Source organism: Onychomys torridus, chromosome 8, assembly GCF_903995425.1.
Source record: "Onychomys torridus chromosome 8, mOncTor1.1, whole genome shotgun sequence".
Classification (NCBI taxonomy): Eukaryota; Metazoa; Chordata; class Mammalia; order Rodentia; family Cricetidae; genus Onychomys; species Onychomys torridus.
In genome coordinates, this window is record NC_050450.1 from 9,972,821 (window position 1) to 9,989,030 (window position 16,210).

Here is a 16,210-nt window from a genome sequence, read left to right on the forward strand (position 1 = left end):
GCAGAATTGTTCTCAACATCTTGGGTCGTCTTATCCTCTGTATCTTTTGCCCGAGCTATCAGTGTGGGAAGTGCCTCTTCTCTGGTTTGTTATTCTGGTCTGTTTGTCTGTCTGTCTGTCTGTTTTCGTGTTTAGTTATTTTTATTAGGGCAAGTTTGAACATGTTCTGTAACTTCTTTCACTTGCAAACATGAACAGTGAGGTCCTGTGCCTAGGTAGGCCGTTCCTGAGGTCTGGTCACAATATGCCACCACAGTGGGGGCAAGTTACCTTCCTTTCTGGCGAGAGACAAAGCTTCAGTCAAAGTACCATTAGATGGTGTCTGCTGCAGCTGCTTAACCTCCGATCCCAGCTCTCCATCCTCAGTTTCTTCCACTGCTTCCTCTTGGAAAAGTAATCAGGATACATTGCCTTCTCAGAAGGATGCCAGTGATCTAAACACCATTCTGGAATCTTGTAGCATTCCATATCTCTCATAGGAGGTACCCCCGGGAGAGTCTGGGAAGATATATGGCTGAGGATGCTGATTTTGCCAGAATTCTTCTGCCGCATCCCTCAGCAGCTGTGTGGCTTTCATCATATCCTTCTCATTCTTATGTTCATCAAACCGGGCTCTCAACAAACAAAGTACTGGAATTTGTCCCTGTGGACACACCACAACTCGAGGTGGCGCAGCGCGCTTATATAGCCGCAGCACCTTCTGATGGTGGGTCAGGTAGGCCGGAGGCACGCACAACGCCATAGCGCCCAGCTCACCTTCAGTGGCCGCCGCGGGGGCTGCTGGGAACCCGGTTGTTGTTATTCTGGATGTGTGAGGGTCTCTGGAAACCAAAGGCTTTGACTGGCAGGTGATTGAGGTGGACTCTTCTTCTGAGTTGTTTCCATCATCAGATTCCTCGCTGCTGAGGACTATTATCTCAGATGCCTGATTGTGGTTGGTCCTTGCTTGGGTCTGCTGTTCACCATCCAAGGAAAATGATGAATTTTCCTTTTTTATATCTACCAGATGCACAGAACAGGGCTGAGTAGTGCTTCTCTTTCTTCGTTGTGGGGCAATGGGCTGTGAGGCTCCAGGTGTGGGTGTCTGTCGTTCAGTTCTAGTTCACAGGACTCCTCCGGCTCAGAACCTGAGCCTTGTCCTATGGTTGCTTGGTGCCTTTCCAGTCCATCAGTATTGTACCAGTGGTCTCTCCTCCCACTCTGTTAATCTGTACTGTTTCATCGAGGTCTTCAACTAAACTGAAAACATTATCAATCTGGAGGCTGGAAAACTGATAATTGTGTTTGATTTCCCTGGATGAGTGTGATAGTTCCTCTATCATTATTTCCCCAGCCATCAGATGAGAAGGCAGGGGAGGCTGACAAAGTCGGGCTTTCTTCAGAACAGCTGTCACCAGGTTCAAGACATAGCTGGGAGTTTGGGTGTCCTCTATCACTTCCATGGAAACACAATTTGTTCTGTGAGACATCTTCAAAACTTTTGGCAATGAATTCCAAATCAGGGTATGCCTTCATGTTTTCTTCATTGAACAGTACCCTCAGAACCTTTAGGTCAAACCTCTTCTCCAGTATGTCCAGGGCTCTGTAGACCACATTTTTTACAAGGACCAGGTTTGTACGGGAATCTCTAAAATCATTATACATCTTCTTGGTGATGAGCTCAGTGTCACAGGAAATGACTTTTTTATTGCAAATGAAATCTTCACTCTATGTGCTTTGAAGTGCAGGAATATAGCTCTAAAGAAACTCCCTGGGTCCTGCTGTTCTGTGGACATCCTGTTGCTGAAGCTGCTCCTCTTGCCTGGGGCCTAGGAGAGTGAGCTCTGATACCTCGGTCTCCACATAGGCTTCCAGCCTGTCAGTTGTGGCCCACCGAGAATCTATTTTTTTTAGATCCCTCACTAAGGAGCTAGCGAAAGCTTCTAGGGGAGGGGGAGTCAGTTTTCTTAAAGGGCGTGGTCCCTGGTAGGTTGGCCATGTTCAATGCATGGTCTCACACCTGTATGACTGTACGGCAGCACAAACTGAACTTGGTGAGTTATAAAAGAGGGAAGGAAGGAAGGAAGGAAGGGAGGGAGGGAGGGAGGGAGGGAGGGAGGAAGAGAGAGAGAGAAAGAAAGAAAAAGAGAAAATGAGGTTGGGAGGAATGAGAAGTTGGAGTGGGCCATAGAAGAGTTAGGGGAAGAAAAAGGGAAATCTGATCAATACTTGTGTACATTTATTAAGTTATCAATGAATCAATTAAAATATTATTTATTTTTTTTTAAAGTTAGAGGACATCTTCAGTTACATTCCATGTCTGAGGACAACTTGGGCTAAGGAGACCCTGTCTTAAACAAACAAATCAAGTCTTGTCAGTTACAACAAATGAAGAGATGGAAACATATCCACAGCAGAATATTATTCTGCCATCAAAATGAAGTCTTATTATTTATGAAACATGAGTGGAACTGCAGGTCATTATATTGGATGTGATAAGCCAAGCACTGAAAGAAAAAGTTGTGTGTCACTTGTACATGGAGGGTGGTGAGAAGGCTCAGTAGGTAAAGGTGCTTGCTGCCAAGCTGGAGGACCTGAGTCTGATCCCAGGCCTCACATGATGGAAAGAAAGAAGCAACTTTCCAAGGTTGGTTTCTGAGCTCCACATGAGTCACATACAAGAAAATAAATGATAAATATGTACATAAATAAATGTAAAAACAATGTAAGTGGTCGCTGGAGGTGAGCAGGGCTGATAGGAGGAAGGACTGAGAAGAAGCCAGTAGTCACATGTCTCAGTACATTGTTTTCAGTAATATATTCTGTATTTTAAAACAGCCTGCAGAGCAGAGTTTGAAGGTTCCCCAAAGTCGGTATGAGCACAGTAATAAACTGAGCCACAGTGATGCGTCAGTGTCTCTTGGAGGAGATGTCAAAGCTCTTTCCCTTGGTGTCATTTAACTGAGAGCAATCCGGAGTCCAATTCTCTGCTTCATGCTCCCTCTGTCTCTGTCCTCTTGTCTGTCCATTGTATGAGTCTGAATCTGTGCCTGCCTTAAGGCTGTCTGGTAAATGTGTCCACATATGTCTGTGTCTGTCTGTCTGAATGTGTCTGTCCCTAACAAAGGCCTTTGCCCCGTTTTTACTGCACAGCACAGAAAATGTCCCATGGGGAAGCAATGGGACACTTTACAGAAGTCTTCCACAGAGTTTACAAGGGATGATGTCACTGACTGCAACTGACCTGCACAGCAATCAGAACTACAAACACTGTGTTTATCAGGCAGTTTCTACATGTTATGTTTAACATTTGTGATAGATGATTATTTTATAAGACTGCTTTCAGCCTATATTTGCTGTTTGCAACAAATGATTATCATAAAATATGTACATGCACACATGCATTACTCTGTCAGGAGCGTGGAGGAGTAAGTACATAATTTAAGATTATACATTACATATCCCAGCACACATGGGAGGCAGAGGCAGGTGGATCGCTGAATTCAAGGTCATCCTAGTCTACAGAGTGAGTTCCAGGACAGCCAGAGCTGCACAGAAAAACCTTGTCTACAAAAACAAAACAAAAAGTTGACAACATGGGAAATCTTCTCTTAAAGGCAGGTTAAATAGATAGACTGATTACAGAACAGAATGAACTTGCTCTGTAGACTAGGCTGGTCTCAAACTCAGAGATCCTCCTGCCTCTGCCTCCCATGTGCTGGGATTACATGCATGTGCCACCCTTTCCAGCCAGGATAGCAGTCTTGAGTGACCTCTAGGTGTATTATTAACTTAGCTGTGAGGTCCCGAAAAGTTTCAGTCCCTAGACTGTAAGGGACATTTTCATAATACTGTACCTCTAGCTTTCAACACAGAGAAATAATCCTTATATGGAAGGAACACCACAAAAGACCATCCCTTAAAGGTTCCTGCCATCACCCCAGGTGGAGAATGAGCTGGATCTGAACAGAGGCTGAGATATGGAGAAATTTAACAGCATATTTGCAGGTTGGAGATTGGAAGCCTGTCAAATGTCTCCCGAAATCTGATTTAAATGGGCTTCATGCCAGGTGTTAGAGGTGGCTTGGATGCTTGTGATCCCAGCGCTTGGGAAGTAGAGGCAAGGAGATGGAGGGTTTGAGGCCTAACTCAGCCATGTAGCAAGATGGGGGTTAGCCTGGGTTACATGAGACCCTGTCTTAAAAAGCACAAACAGTAATACCCCCCAATACTGTGAAATTAAAGTGACTTTCATGCTCAGAGCAAATTCTAGCATGTCTTTCTGTCACTGGTGTGGTTTTTTCCAAATGTGGATATTCACTTTCGGTTGACTCTCAGATTTCTCATTTTATAGCCATGTATGTGGAAGCACAGGAGAAAGCTGGGGAGAGCTTGCATCCCAGGAAAATAGCAGACTGTGAACACTGCGCACTCATAAGGTGACTAGGCCCTGCCACCCGGTGCTTTCATAGCAGGCTGTCAGCTTACACTTAAGCCTTTCCCAGACATCCTGAAGAGCCAAGTGCACCATGCTGGGGCTAGTGTGCATTTGGAGTAAGCAAGAGGTCTGGCTTGTGTGATCCCTGGGGAATTTTGCCAAGAACAGAAAGCATGCTGGGTCACTTTACAAGCCGTTAATCCCCTCATGGACAAGGAACCAGGGCTTGCCTTATCATTTTTGCAAACAGCAAATACAGGCTGAAAGCAGCCTTACAAAATGACCAACTATCACAAAAGTTGCACAAGGGGTGCTTTCCCTCCAGCCAGTCATTTCCCTGGTTTCCGGAAGTCCTCCTCAAGGTCTGGCAGTATCTCATGCTGTTTGCTGACCGTAGAGCTCACTCAACTTCTCTTATGTCTGTATGTTTGTTTGGTTTTCATTCCCTGTCCTCCCTTTGTCCTTGGGGCTCTGATCTCACGATCTGAAAACCACCTTTTTCTCTTTCTCTTCATCTACGCTGGCCCATTTTTTATTGTCAGTTTGATGCAGCCAAGAATTACTTGGGAAGAGTCTCAACTAGGGAATTTCCCAGATCAGATGCTGGTGGGCAGATCTGTGAGACTGATTGACATTGATGTGGGAGGGCCCAGCTCACTACAAGTGGCATCTTGTGACAGTCAGCCCTAAGCTGGTGGCACCGTGCTATTGCTAGCCCAGGAAGACCCCTCTCTTGCCCAGTCATTAATGTTCTTTCCTTTCTCCAAAGTGGCCTGGTTTGTGTAACAATTTTCACATGGCTCCTTTGTGATGGCTAAGAAAACTAGACTCTGTTCCAAGCTCCTGATGGGGGGACCACACAGGGGACATGGGACAACAAGGAACACAGGTTTTGTTGCTGTTGTTTTATTATTAATGCTGTGTGACTGGGAGTGAGAGACAGCTGAGGGAAGTAAAATCAATTTCTCACACAGCTGTTGACTCCACAGAGAATAAGATAACTGTGCCTACCTTTAAAAACCCTTCCTCCTGTCCCATCCATCTCTGGTGCATGAGCGGGCTTTGTGGAGCCCACTACCTTTGATGAGACACCTCCTGCCGCCTTGAGGCAGGGGAAGGGCTTGGACTTGCCTCTACTGAATGTGCCTCCCCATGGGAGGCCTTGCCTTCTTGTGGGAGGGAGTGGAGGGTGGGTGGGGAGGGGAGGCTGGGGGAGCAGGAGGAGGGAAGAGGGGGATCTTTGATGAAATAATTTTCTTGATTAAAATAATGTCTAAAAATATTTTTAAAAAAACCTTCTTCCAGCCTTCTCCTATAGGACACACCTTCCATGTGACTTTGAGGCCCTTCTGCTAGCAGTAGTAATAAATTAATTTAATTATAATTTGGGTTGCGCCTTTGGTCTTTTCAGATGGTCCTGAGCTGTCTGAAGTAGCTGAGTATTGAGAGGCCCTTGTGCCAGAGGTCTCTATAGAAACCAGGAATGTTAAGAATACAGGATTGTCTTTCCAATGGGAAAGATGTAATAAAAAACCAAAAACAAAACAAGACAACAATAACAACAAAAAACCCAAACCTGTTCCTCCATGCAGAAATCTGAGAATTGGAGGTGATCATCAGCCATGTTATCTGTTGGGTCAGGCCATATCAAGCTCCCACAACCAGGACCAGAGGTAGCTAACAGCCCAGATGACCTCTACACTATCTGTATGTCCAAGACCAGACCAGCGTCTTCCCTAGGCCCTTAAGCTAGCACAGGCAGCCTGTCCCTAGAGCCCATCTTCTTGGAGGAAATGACATGCACCCTGGCTAAGTTTTGATGGAATTTCACTTCCTTGTGCACAGGGTGGGAGGGTGGGGTGGGGGGGGTTGTATTATACCAAGAAACTTTTTTCCAAATTATACTGTGTTTAAATTTGTTGGGAATAAACTGCCTGATATCAGACTTCTCAAAGTCTTGATCCAAGTTGGTGAAGTTAATCTGAACGGTGTTTCCATTCTCATCTCTTCATGGTTCGACATCCTGCCTGGACCCCTGCAGAGACCCCCTAGGCTGAGTACCAGCCAGTGGGAGAGTCTGCAAGCAGCATTCCTCCAGGCTTCAGCTTCTGTTTAACTTTCCTTCCTGACTTCTCTCAGTGATGGACTGTGACCTAGAAATGTAAGCCAAATAAACCCTTTCTCCTCAAGCTGCTTTTGGTCATGGTGTTTGTAACAGACATAGAGGTCTTTGACTATCTCTCTCAGTCAAGAGGTGAAGAAGAGCTGTATTCTGTAGGGCCCTGGACCCCCATTTTGGGTAGCTGTTGCCTTGCTTGCTGACCTTGACCAGATGTCCTGCCTATGCTGATTCCCTGCTGGTTTCTTTCCTTCTGAATGCTCATGGGAGGTCCCTTGTTTGTGTATCTTGCATATTGGGCATTAACAGTTAGGATGCAAGAATGAAGAACATCGGTAGCAAACCCCTCTGGGGTTCTCCCATTGTGCTGTAAGCCTGTATTTAAGGTCTCTTCCCTCCTTCAATAAATGGCATTTGGCATTCTGCTGGGGCGAATGACCTGCTGTTTCTTGTCTCTTTTTTGATCCACAGCCCCTCGCTTGGACATGGTAAACCGGTGGTGGTAGCATGGGCGTTACCGCTACAGTATTCCACTGTATGTATGTTCCTGCTGCCAAACACACGGGACCAAATGACCCTGGATTGACTCCTCCCACAATAAATCTTCCCTCCCTGTAGGTGTTTCTGTGAGGTCTGTTAATCTTAAAATTCGTCAGAAAAACCAGTTCCACCAGTGTGGCTTAGTTTAAGCAATCTTTTATTTAAAAAATTAAATACTGGCCAAAATGGAATTTTGGTCAGGACTATAGCTTGAGTTTTTCTCTCAGGGTCCCGCCAAGCCCTGGCAGTACCATAACCCGCTTATAAAATAAACATACAGATACTTATATTATTTAAACTGCTCGGCCACTAGCTCAGGCCTACCATTGTCTAGTTCTTACTCTCATATATAGCTCAGCCTATTTCTGTTAATCTATATGTCGCCATGAGTTCCATGGCTTTACCTGCTGCCTTTACATGATGCTCTCTGGACGGCAGGCTGGCATCTCTTCCAGACTTCCACCTCCCAGCCTCTCCTCTCTGTTTGTCCTGCCTATCCCATGCTTCCTGCCTGGCTTCTGGCCAATCAGCATTTTATTTTTCACAACATACAGGACATCCCACAGCACAGGACCATCACCTGGAAATTCTCCAGGTAGTGGCCTCCATGTGTTGGCAGAGCTTATATGGGCAAAGCCCACAGGTCACTGTACTTTCCCATAAGGCTTTGTGGTTAGTTTCCAAGATCTCCAACTTCCAGAATCTCAGGAAATTACTTGGTCCTTAGGCAGGTGGGGCATAAAGGTTAACTCTGGGTCTAACCGTCTTTGGTACCAGTGACATACAGTAACCAATATTATTCATATATTGAAGTCCTAACCTCCAGTCCTCATTGTGATCCTGTTAGGGCCACTGAAGATGGTGATTAAAGTGAGGTCCTCCTGGAGTGTGGTGGGCCCCTCACCAGTGTGATTAGTGTCCTTACAAAAGGAGTAATCTGCACAGATAGCAAAGGAGGATCATGCACACAAAGATGGAGGCGATGGAAACAGAAGGCTGGGCCAGGCTGAAGAGGGTGGGCCCCGCTGACACTGTGACTTCAGACTTCCAGCCCCCAGAACTGGGAGACCAAAGTCTGTCGTTTGGGTCACTCGGTCTGTAGGACAGATTCCATTTCCAGTCCCTAAGCAAAACCAGGAAGGCGTATCACCCCAGTGACATCTGACTTGGATATTGGTCAGAAACTCACTTGTTTACTCATTTATTGGACGGCTTAAACTTTGCAGTTTAAGGTTGAAGGTCAGCGTGGCTTAGGGCTGCCAACTGCAGGAGTCACTTTGGCAGAGACACACCCCCTCATTCCATTTTTGGGTGATAAAAAGCCAGGAGCAAAAGGCAAGACCCTCACTACCCAGGGGCTTCCCTAGCTTCTGAACCTCCTCCTGACTTAGGTGTGACCTGCTAAAGAGCCCTCCTAGCCCTGGTCTCTGGGCTCCACAGCGGACACCAACTTGTCCCCCTTTCTAATCTTCTGGAATGACAGCACAACAGCCTGCTGTCATCCGCTCACTGTTCTAGTCAGGTCTGGTTGTGGCTGTTATCTGGGAAGAAAGAATCTCAGTTGAAGAAATGCCTCCACAGGATTGGCCTGTTGGTGATTGATAATGGAGGACTCAGCCCACTGTGGGTGGTGCCCCTTCCCCCCAGGAAGTGGTCCTGGGTTGTACAAGAAAACATGCTGAGCAAGAATGAGCAAACCATTAAGCAGCACCCCTCCATGGCCTTCCCTTCAGTTCCTGCCTCCAGGTTTCTAGTTTGACCTCCTGCCCTGACAGCCTTTAATGATGGACTGTGATCTGAAGAGTTGTAAAATGGAATAAACCCGGGAGGTGGTGGTGCACACACCTTTAATCCCAGCACTCGGGAGGCAGAGCCAGGTGGAGCTTTGTGAGTTTGAGGCCAGCCTGGTCTACAGAGCGAGATCCAGGAAAGGTGCAAAGCTACACAGAGAAACCCTGTCTCGGAAAACAACAACAACAACAACAACAACAAAGTAAAATGGAATAGACCTTTTCCTTCCCATTTTGCTTCTGGTCATGGTGTTTTATCACAGCAATAGAAACTCTAACTAAGGCACTTAGCAAAGACTTGGTATATGTAATCCATGTTCTTAGCAGATGGCAACTAGGGATTCTTATTCTATCCACCCACCCCCAGAAGTAGCCGCCACCAGTCCCACCTATTACAAGATAAACCTGAGACTCAGAAGGTTTAGTAACTTGCCAGAGATATCCCGGTGGATAGGAGGTAAACTGAGCTTCAAACAAGCTGATGTGGGTGTGAGTTCTCAGGCAACCAAATCACTGCCTTCTTCACAACATTAGTGCTTCTGTTTTGTTTTCGTGTTTAGCGGAAGGGGGCAGGGTGAAACCCTGCACCATTCCGTGGAGCTGTCATACTATCCAGAGAGAGCTGGTGTGGTTCACGAGGCTTCCTCATCCAGTTTGGATAGGTGCCACGGCCTTTCTCCTCAGCGGGTGCATTTCCCGTAAGTGGTGACTCTTGTCTGCTGTCTCTGAGGCATGCCAACTCCCTCTCATCAAAGACAGCAACGCTCTGTGCCTGCTTTGAACTGTTTCCAAATAATAGCAACAATCTTGAAAAAGTGCCCGGAACTGCTCTCCAGTTCAGCCCAGACCAGCCTCCACTGCCTCAGGCCCAGAACTTCATGGCTTAAATGTGTCATGGATATATAGAGCAGATATTTGGGAGCTGGGGGCTGGCAGGGAAGTGGGACCCTTTGGCTAGTAGCATGTGTGTGTGTGTGTGTGTGTGTGGGAGGGCTTGGAGCTTCAGACAGGAAATGGGTGGTGTCCACGCCTCTGTGCTCCCTACTTCTATAGCCTCACTATCTCTAGCTGTCTAGGCTGGGCAGAGACACTGCTGGGCATACCTCACAGTCTTGTTCACCTTTTCCTCACTAACCACACAGCACCCGTGCCCAGAATGTTCCAGAATGTTCAGGGAGTGTCCTTCATCGTTCAAAAGTCACATCCATTCTTCTAGAGCAATAGTTCTCAACCTTCCTGATATGCTGCGACTCTTTTAATACAGTTCCTTATGTGGTGGTAACCCCAACCATCAAATTATTTCATTGCTACTTCATACTGTAATTCTGCTACTATTATGAATTATAATGTAAATACCTGTGTTTTCCGACAGTCTTAGGCCACCACTGTGAAAAGATTGTTTAATAACCCAAGGGGTCGAGACCCACAGCTTGAGAACTGCCTGCCGGTCTAGAGGCAAGTCCTAGATAGAGTGTGGGGAGGTGAAAGGTCAGCAGGCCAATAAGACAAGAGGATTAAAGATCACCAGAAAGTACCAGAAAGGAACAAGTCCGGCTGAGGTTTACATCCTAAAACTAGAGAGGACTTAGCCTGCAGGATGTGAGCCAAGTGAGGGAAGGCTCCTGAGAAGGGACTTCCCACTTTCAGCCCTGGGGGATTCAGGAAGGGAAGGACGTGCAACTAGGGAACAGCAGGTGCAGGAACCCTGAGGTAATAGGAAGTCTGGGACTTCGTAGGAATCTCAGCCTGGTGGGTGTTACCAGAGTCTTGCAAGAGCTAGGGGCCATGGAGGGAGAAAGGTCAAAGGCTCTTCCTAGGCACGGATAACTTAACTAGACCTCTAGCTGCTAGGGCAGAGGTGGCTCTTATGTGTTCCCCAGCACAGGAGCTATGGAAGAGCTGCTGGACCCCAGCTACTCAGCGGAAACCAGAGATCCAGGAAGCACCTGCTCGTGGGGTGACAGGCTCCACACTCACAACCAATTGCAAAGGCCTGTTCACTTTACACTCCTGCGTCTTGTCCTGGCTATTGAAGGACATGTGGCTTTCTTAGGTCTGTTAACCAATTCTCACACCATCCTGGCCAAAGGGCAGGTTGCTGGAGAAGCCAAACACTACATCAGAGCTTGGTTTGCCTCTTTTGTGCTCCCCACCCCTCAACCAAGGGAAGGTCTTGGCAGGATCTGGTAGCCAGGAATGACCAGGTAGAGAGGACAAGATATAGCACCCTGGTCATGACCTTCAGTGCACACCTCCCGTCTCCAGACAGGCCCCATGTGAATCACTTCTACCACTCATTTAGATCTTCACAACACTCCCCGAGGGAGAGGCTCGAACAATAAGGTCATTCCAGGTGGGGACAAAAGTTGGGCACAATCTCTCTATCCTGACATTGAAGGTCACGTGGCACTGTGGTCAAGTTCAAGTTAGAAGTAGGCTATTACTGTAACAGCCAGGCAGTGGTGGCACACACCTTTAATCTCGAGAGGCAGAGGCAGGCAGATCTCTGTGAATTCAAGGCCAGCCTGGGCTACAGATTGAGTTCCAGGAAAGGTGCAAAGCTACACAGAGAAACTCTGTCTCAAAAAACAAAACAAAAACAAAAACAAACAAACAAACAAAAAGAAGTAGGCTGGGTCTGGAGAGATGGCTCAGAGGTTAAGAGCACTGACTGCTCTTCCAGAGGTCCTGAGTTCAATTCCCAGCAACCACATGGTGGCTCACAACCATCTATAATGAGATTTGATGCCTTCTTCTGACCTGCAGTCATATATGCTGTATACATAATAAATAAATAAATCTTTAAAAAAAAGGAAGAGGTTGGACTGAGATCAGACAGGAGAAGGCCCTGAGCAGGAGATGCCAGACGAGATGGAGGCACCACCCCAACCCCAGCTGCAGTGGCTGCTCACCATGAGCACTCTGTTCCCATGCTAGGACTCCCCAAGATCCCACTGCGCCCCATGTAAGGATTCTGTCCTTAATTACATCATCAGCCTGGGACGGCGGCCCAGCCTAAAAAGTGGGTGGGCCCTCTGTGCGTCCCTTTTCTCTTTCTGCTCTCTTCCCTCCGCGCGGTCTCTCCCTCTCCCAATAAAGCTCTAAAAGGTAACTATGGCTTGTGACTTCCCTCCAGTACTCTCGTCCGTCGGCATGGCCGCCACCACAAGCAGCACCGATTTAGCCAACACCCCCCACACAGCTGCCCTGTAGCACTAGGGATGACTCTACCATCTCTCTTCAGGTAGGGTTGCATCTTAGCAATTAAAAGCAAGGAATCCAGACCATACCAAGGATTATTTTTGCACAAGATTCTACCTTCACTAAACTGACATTTGATGATACACACTGTAATCTCAGCACTCAAGAGATGGAGCCAGGGAGATGACAGATTTAAGGTCAGCCTAGATGATAGTGAGACCTTACCTAAGATAAAATAAAACAATAAAGAAAACTCAGGGAGCTGGGGATATAGCTCAGTGGGTAGAGTGCTTACCTAAAATGCACCAATTATGGGTTCTAGACCCAGCACACCATAAACCAGGGTGGGTAGTACATGTCTAATCCTAGGCCTCAGGAGGTGGAGGCAGGAGAATAGGAAATTCAAGGTTGTTTTTGGGTATAAGTTCAGGCTAGCCTGGGCTACATGAAACTCTGTCTCAAAAAAGCCAAAACCAAAAAATAAAACAAAATCATAACTAAGTTAGTAACTAAGTGTGGTGTTACATGCCCACAGGCCTAGCACTCAGCACCCAGAGGTAGAGACAGGAGGATCAGAAGTTCAAGGTTATCCTACACCAAAAATGTTATGCCAGCATGGACTATGTGAGACACTGAGACCCTGGCTAAAAAGGGCAAGAAGGAACAGCCCTGCACAGGAGGCAGAATGTACCAGGAGAGTAAGCCAGTGTGCCCCCAGGATGGGAAGAATCCTGAGGCTGTCCTCACAACAGGTGCCAGCCACAGATGGCAGCCATCTTGTCATGTAGCCTGGTGAGCCCTAGTTTGGAGTTGGCATCCACATGATGGAAGGCTAAAGGTAGAAAGCCAGTTTCCCTCTGCACAGGCCCTGGGACAGCTGTGGCTACATACTGGAGAAGGCTGTGTAGTCTGTGCTAAGCTCAATGTGGATTGTCTGTGGTGTGGAGGGTATGAGGTCCTGTGTACACAGATAAGCACTGGGGAAGCCAGGAAAGATAAACCCACAGGCTTGTCTCTTCAAAGGAAGGAAATGCTTACCTGTCTTCCTCCAGGAATGCTGGGAAAGGATGCAGTTTATGACATGGTGACTCTCTGCTATCTGTAAGGCCAGACTTCACCCGGAACTGTATGCTCATTGATCCCAGACTTTTCCCTCCTAAATCTCGAGCATTGCTTCTCAGTCCATAAACCCATCTTTATGAGAGATGTCACCTTAGGACCAGGTCACTTGTGGGCATATGTCTGCCTAAGTCATTCTTCCTAGACTCTTATTTTGAGCACTGTTTCTGAGTCACCAGTACCCAACACAAAGAAGCCATGTATGCTTTGTACAGTTTGAATATAAACATGTCTTAAGTGTGTTGTTCATATGGGACCAAGTCAATTATCATCAGGAAACGTTTTCCACAATTGTGCTGAGCTTAAATAGAGCTAGAATAAACCACTCAGCGTCAGACTCCAAAACTTTGGCCCAGCACAGGCTAAGTAAGTCTGACTGAACTGAGTTTCGTTCTTACCTCCCTTGGATTGTTTCCCTGCCAGCTGTGATGCATGGAGAGACCTCCACACCGCGAGAGAGAGGGGCCCCTCTTCCTTCTCCCCCTCCCCCCTCTCCCTCCCCCTCCTCTTCCCCCACCCCATCCCCCTCCTCCTCCCCCACCCCATCCCCCTCCTCCTCTCCCACCCCCTCCCCCTCCTCCTCTCCCACCCCACCCTCCTCCCCCTCCCCCTCCCCTTCCCTCTCCCCTCCCCCTCCCCTCCCCCCTCCTCCTCTCCACCCTCCACCTCTTCTGCCTCCTCTTCCTCCTCATCCCTCTCCTTCTCCCCCTCCTCCTTTTTCTCATCCCCATCCCCTCCTCCTCCTCCTCCTCTTCCTCCTCCTCCTCTTCCTCCTCCTCCTCCTCTTCCTCCTTCTCCTCTTCCCCTTCTCCTCTTCTTCCTCCTCCCCCTCCACCTCTTCTGCCTCCTCTTCCTCCTCCTCCCTCTCCTTCTCCCCCTCCTCCTCTTCCTCCTTCCCTTCTTCCTCCCTCTCCTCCTCCTTCTTTCCAGCACTGGGGATTAGTGGCATGCATGCTGACATTCCCAGACCTGGTTTTTACTTTTTTGTTTTGTTTGGTTTTTCGAGACAGGGTTTCTCTGTGTAGCTTTGCGCCTTTCCTGGATCTCACTCTGTAGACCAGGCTAGCCTCGAACTCAGAGAGATCTGCCTGCCTCTGCCTCCCGAGTGCTGGGATTAAAGGTGTGCTCTCCCCTTTATTGTCCATTGTAAGGCATGTCATAATGTAGTGACTTCAAAACATTAATATTAGCATTGGGTGTGGGGGCAGCATGCAACGATAATCCTAGAGTTGGGGAGGCAGAGACAGGGGGATCCCTGCAACTCACCTGTCAGCGAACCTGGACACTGAAGAGCTTTAAGCTCAGAAAGAGACCATGGCTTAGAAGGATTGGGTGGACAGCAGCTATTGTCACAGCCCTCAGGCCTCCACACCCACAAGAACACACACACACACACACACACACACACACACACACACACACACACACACAAGATGAGAGCTAGACATGTTATCCAATTGGTAGAGCACTTGCCTGGCATTCACCAAGCCCTAGTTTTGAATCTCAGAACCACATAAAATTAGACATGGTGACACACAGCTGTGATCCCAGCCCTCAGGGCACAGAACTGGGAGAATCTGATGAAAGGCTATTCTCAGCTACAGGCCATATTCTTGGTTCCAGGCCATCAGCCTGGAACCCACGAGACATCATCTAAAAAAAAACAAAAAAACAAAAAACACCTAACTTAGATTCACGCCTTTGAAGTCTGTCACTCACTGGTCCTGCTGCAAAGACGGACAGGTCATGGAAAGATGAGCTAGACATAAGACTCATGTCATTGTGCCGTGGAACCATAGGGTCCCTCAGGTCCCAGGGCCTATGTGGATGACCGTTTAAATCACCGTCACCAGGGCATAGTTTGCTAAGCCTCTACTCTGAGAGGGGCACTTTATATACACTGTGTCCAGTCCTGGTCATCCTGGATGGGGGAAGTGTGGTCCCACTTTATAAATATGGATGCTGAGACCAGGGAGACGGTGTTTCCTGCACAGGCCTCCTGACAACCAGACCTTGAGCTCGAGGGGTCTCCAGAGCCCAGTGGCCGCACAACCTGCAGACCCTCCAGGGGTTGTTCAGGCTCCAAGGCTCGGCTACAGGACCAGGGAGAAGACTGAACCTTGACGTTCTGCCCCCTGCCCCTGGTAGGTAGAGAGCACAGAAGAAAAGGGGAACATTACCCACAAGCCTCTGCTCTAACATTCCCTATATTCCAAATACTCCCAGTATTTCCCTTATGGAAAGTAGGTTTCCAAAGCCCTCCCCGGAGATTCCAACGGCCCGAAACAGACTCCTAAAACCTACCTAGAAACAAGTGATTCCTCAAACCTACCTAGCAACAGGTTACTCCTCACTAACTAAAAGCAGGGAAGCCTGGCGTCTCTCCCTCCATTTTGTGTCTCTCCTTGTGTTTGCTTTGGACTCCTGCCTGATTCTGTGTAGACATGGGAATTACTAAGACCTGTCTGTCTACCTCCATTCCCCGTCAAGACTGAAGAAGACAGGTCAGTACAAGGCACCTGCCGTCGCCCAGATCAGCAGACTTCCCCGGCAGGCCAACTGCATCAGTCAACCCTGATGGTGAAACTGCACCCTGGAGCAGCTCACCTTGGAAGAACCAGGTTAGTCTCTCCGTTCACATCAGTGTGAAGAGATTAACAATATTTCAGATCAGCTGGCACAACTGAACTGAACAGTGGGGGCAGGTCCGTCTCTCGGCCAGGACCCTTAAGTGTGCAGAGTACCACTTGCCCGCCCTAGTTCGCTCTGTGCTAAACTTAAAGCTTGTGCCCTGAAGACAGACCCAGGGTCCCTCGGCCTGTCTCTTCCCAGTGTGCTGATTGAGTCTCTTCTGTTTTCACTCTTCCTCACCTCTCCTGTTGGTGTATGCCACAGATGGCTGAGCCGGCTTCAAGTCAGAGGATAAATTCCCTGCACGGTTCTTGATCTTTGCCCTCCCACCCTCTGTCCTGTGAGGACAGGCCAAGGCAGGTGGAGAGCAGTCACCTGGTGTTCATGGGGTGA

At 48.0% G+C, this 16,210-nt stretch overlaps 2 pseudogenes; both read right to left on the reverse strand.

Annotated features, from left to right (window-relative positions):
* Positions 1 to 211: 211 nt before the first annotated feature.
* LOC118588231 lies at positions 212 to 742 on the reverse strand (annotated as a pseudogene).
* A 509-nt stretch (positions 743 to 1,251) lies between these two features.
* On the reverse strand, positions 1,252 to 6,041 carry LOC118588252 (annotated as a pseudogene).
* Between the last annotated feature and the right edge of the window lie 10,169 nt (positions 6,042 to 16,210).